This window comes from Lissotriton vulgaris, chromosome 12 (genome assembly GCF_964263255.1).
Source record: "Lissotriton vulgaris chromosome 12, aLisVul1.2, whole genome shotgun sequence".
Classification (NCBI taxonomy): domain Eukaryota; kingdom Metazoa; phylum Chordata; class Amphibia; order Caudata; family Salamandridae; genus Lissotriton; species Lissotriton vulgaris.
Window position 1 is genome coordinate 769,295,998 of NC_141700.1, and position 4,370 is coordinate 769,300,367.

The 4,370-nt window shown below is 62.7% G+C and overlaps 1 non-coding gene across 1 annotated transcript; it reads left to right on the plus strand.

Moving 5' to 3' along the window:
* The first annotated feature begins 3,955 nt into the window (after positions 1-3,955).
* On the plus strand, positions 3,956-4,062 carry LOC147678650 (U6 spliceosomal RNA). The gene has a single exon (XR_015303182.1). It is a non-coding gene; the product is annotated as a U6 spliceosomal RNA (small nuclear RNA).
* Positions 4,063-4,370: the final 308 nt, after the last annotated feature.

Here is a 4,370-nt window from a genome sequence, read left to right on the forward strand (position 1 = left end):
ATCCCCAGGTCGTTACCGAAGGGCCCGGGCCACTGTGTGGGCTTTTGGGGTCCAGCGCTCCGTTTGGCATTTATGCACCTATGTGTGCTTACATGACTCTGTGATTTGCATGCTACGCCCGTCGGGTGGCTGGGCTGCCCGATGGGTGTCGTGTTTTCCTGGAAATGCCAGGGCTGTGTGTATTGGCACTGCGTGGGACATCTCACATACAGTGTAACAGCTTTCGGGTTGTAATTCTGCCTGACATGATTTCATGCACCTCAGTTTGTGAGCGGGTGCTCGTGCTTCACATTGTGCCATTGCCTGGAACAGCGTTTTACTTGTTCTCAGGGCTGCAAGCGCTTCTGCACGACGTTAAGCTGGTTTGCAGGTAACGTCTTTTTCGCAGCATGTTTCTGTGTTGTGTCTGTCTCAGTGATATGGCTCAGCAGATCTGTGGTGACCACTGCGTGGACATTATAAGTGTCGCCCGGTGCCTGGCCGTGTGTTTGTGGTCGGCACTTACTCGGCGGGGGCAGGCGCGGTCCTCCCTCGATTGTCCACGGGTCCTCGGGGGCTCAGCTGGCCGGGTCCGGGTGCTCCCATCGGACCGGCCTGGGTCTCAGTAAATGCGGCGCCGGCGTCCGAGAGTTTTTTTTCTTCTCTCTCCTCCCCAACGGCCCGCGGCTGCTTGCCGCGCTGGGGTTGGCTCCGGCGGGCTCCCGCCTCTTGTGGGCGGGGTTAGGGTTTCCGAAGGTGCCGGCGATTGCCTTGATCAGCCGTGCACGCCGGGGTTCCCCTGCGGGCGCTGCGAAGTGTACTGCCTTCTGTGGGCAGCGGACAACGCGTCAGGCTCGGCTGTGGGTCCTGTGTTCGATCCTCGACTTGAATGGACCAAGGAGCCGTGGCTCGAAGGTAAGACTTGTGCCTTTGGTGGGGACAGCCCTCACAGGCCAGGGTTCGAATCCTGCCAGTGCTGTAGAAGTATCCCTAGATGGGAAATTTCAATGGGGCTTGTCCATTTTACACACTTCGCGTGAGGTCTGGGGTCATGTATAATTAATTTGACCTACTTGTTGAAGGCAGGTGAGGGGAAATGCATTTCTTGTCCTCGCCACGTGCAGACACTGACAGTAAACATACTGTTGGTAGATCTGAGACTTCCCCGCCTCGGCGGGTATGGTTTCTATGCTGTGTGGACTCGCCCTGACCCGTCGGGTGGGCGAGTTTCTAGAGCGCCGGACTAGTGTGCGGGGTGCTCTTCTGTGCCGCGATGCCTCTCCTCAGGTGGCGGGGGTTCGGCCTCCTCATCTGTCTCCGTCTGCGGGGTCTCCTGGTGTTACCGCGCTGTCCCATCAGGGGATCCTTGCGCGGCGGGTTGCCCTGCCCCCTCCTCGCCTCGTCGCCCTCTCGGTGGCCCCGGGGGGGGGGTGTATGGCCCAGGTGGAGAATTGTGGCCCAATGGTTAGAGCAGCAGTCTCTGATGCAGAGGTCTGGCCCGGGACCAGGGTTCGATTCCCCGCCGCGGCAGGTCTTGGGCTCCGAAGGACCTGATATGGTTAGTTGGCCAGCGGTCTCTCCATAGGGTGCTTGGCCTCCTCCTTAGGGGTGTCCTGGTGTGGTCGCCTCGGGGGGGAATGCCGGGATGGGTTCCACGGAGGCATTCGTACATACGCTTTGTGACCCTTGCGGGGGTGTGAGGCGCTATTCTGGTCTAAATTCCCGCGGGGGAGTTGTTTGGCACTGGGAGGTCGCGCAACTACAGGGTCCATTCCAGCGTCCTGGTCGGCCTGTCCTCTTGGAGGGGCGTCCCGCCCTGGCAGGGGTGGGGCCCTTCGGCCATTCCTCCCGGATACAGGCGGTCGGTCTCCACGAGGTGCGTTCTGGTTGGCTTCCGGGCCCCTGTTTCGGCGTTTCCCGGTCTGGTACTGGTGCGGCCGCTCCCGTGTTTGTCATCCCGTGATCCTGGCTTCGGCCGTCCCGCTCCAGGGGGTTCCCTGGGGGGGGGGGGGGCTGTCGCCTCCGTTTCATCCCATCTTGGGCCATGGCTGGCACGGTTCTTGGGCTCTTCGGGCTTGCTGGCCTTGCTGGTCTTGCGGATTCTCCGCGGAGTCCCTCCTTTTCGACAGGTTGGGGTACCTGCTCCTTCCGTGGTCTACCCCGAAGGGCTTTCCGGGAGCCTAGGGCCGTACCAACCAATAAGCACCTGATCTCTCCCGATCTCAGAAGTTGAGCGGGGTCGGACCTGGTTAGTACCTGGATGGGAGACCGCCGGGGTTTACCAGGGGCTGTGGGCTACGGCCTGCGAGTGGATCCCACCCTCGGTTGCGCATACTTCCGTTGGGTTTGCCTTCTGGCCCGTGGGGACTGGGGCATTTCCACCCTTCCTGCGCCTGATCTCGCCTGATATCAGTATTTCTGCAGGGTCGGGCCCGGTTGGTTCCGGGAGGGGAGACTGCCTGGGGTTCCCTGGGCCTGCAGGCTAGGGGTACTGTGCACCTGGCCCGCCTGGTGGTTCTTCTTCACCGGGCGGGGGTCTGGGTGTTCCCCGTCTGGACGTGTGTTAGATTTTGGCCTCGTCTGGTTCTGCGGTGTCTCCCCTCCGTCGGCTCCCTGCTCTAGGGGCGGTGGTCCCTTCGGTGCCCGTCTCGGGCTTGTCCTCCTTCGGTGGGCACCGTCCTCCCCTCTGGTTCGTTCAGGGGGGGGGCGCCCTTGGGCGCCGGGTCGATTGGGTCTCCGGCAGTCGCGCAACACGGAAGTTGCTGGCGGTCCTCCTGGCTAAAAGGGTGACCTGCCGTCGTTTGCACCTGTGCTTCAATGCCCCCAGGTCTTGACAGTCGAACTGGTGGTGTGGAGCTGTGTCAGCCTTCGGGGGGGTGCTGTTTTCGCTCCCTTTGGTTTCCTTGCTCGGGGATTGTTTTCTTGAGCGGAGTAGCCGGTCCTGGCCCTTCGGGCTGTCCTGTCCGCAGGGTCCGACTAGGGGGAGGCGGATCGACTGAGTCGGATCTTCCTTCGTTGCCTGGTATCGCCCGGACGCCCGGTGGTGCTGCAGCGCCTGGGGCCTCGTCTCGGTCTGCCTCCGGTGACTCTGTTCACGGTGGGGGTCTCGGCCCTCCTGCCCGGATTCTGGTTTCTCCGCCTGGGTCCTGGTGGTGCCCGGTCTTTTGCGAGGCCATTCGGCTGATGTGCGCGTTTCCCCCGTGCCCTCTGTTATCGCGGGTCCTCGGCTGGATTCGCTTGGGCAGGGCCGGGATGCTCCGGGGTGCTCGCCTCGGCGGCACGTGGACTCTTTTTGGATCATTGCAGGGGTGAATAACTAGGGAGCTTTAGCTCATAGGTGAGTCTTGTGCCTTTGGTGCAGACGGCCCTCACAGGCCCGGGTTCGATTCCGGCCTGGGCAGGGGAGGTATCCCTAGGTGGCAGTTTTTGCCTGGCGCCCGCGCGTGGTTGCCACGCAAGTCGTGGTGCGTACCTGTTTTTGGTTCCCGGCGGGGTCCGCCGCCCCGGGTACCCCTTTCCTATGGCGAGCTGACGGTTCGAGCCTCCGGGCTGATCCCGGATCTTCCCATACCATGGTTGGATCCCCCGCTCTCGGCATCGGTGTTGTGCCGGCTCTTGTCGGCTGGCCTGCCTCCTTCGGCAGGCCCGGTTCTTGTGCGGATGCTCGGGGTTGTGGCTTGCTACGGGGTTCCCGCAGGTCTTCCACGTGCTCTGCCTGTGCCCGGCGCTGGGCGCCCTTCTCGCGTTAACGCGGTCGGCTTGGTGCCGTCCCCGCCTCCGTGGTCCCCTTGCGGGTCTTGGTTTCCAGTCTGAGGGGTGTTCCTGGAACGTGGCCCCTTCTTTCCTGTGGGCCCGGTGGGCGGCCTTGCGGGCCTTCCACAGTCCGGTGTTCGACGGCCTGGTTTCCTTGGTGGCTCGCTTGGCTCCGATGTTATTTATCCTTCGCCCACGGGCGCTCTGCCGGTCTCCCCCTTGGGTGCTCGCTTCGGCTGCACATATACTAATATTGGTACGTTACTGAGGTGATTTGCAGGGCCCCTGCGCGGAGGTGACTCGCAAATTCGTGAGGCGTTCCACAGGTGTTTTCTCTCTCGTTCTACGAGCTCTTCGGGGTCCGCCCTTTTGGGCCCCGGCCCTTGGTGGCTTTGCGGTTCCTCGCCTTTCTGATGGTTTCCCTGGTGGCGATGGTGTCTGCTGGGCGGATGGGCGTGCGGGGGTCGTTCCTCCACTCCCCGCCCTTCTTGCGGGTTTTTCCGGACGGGGTTGTTCCTCCGGCATGTCCCCCGTGTCCTTCCCGGGGTCCCTTCCTTGGGGCCTCGGACTCAGGTGGTATCTTTACCGCTTTTCCCGGCCAACGTGGTTCCTCCCTTGTCCGGGCTGGTTGTTCGGCG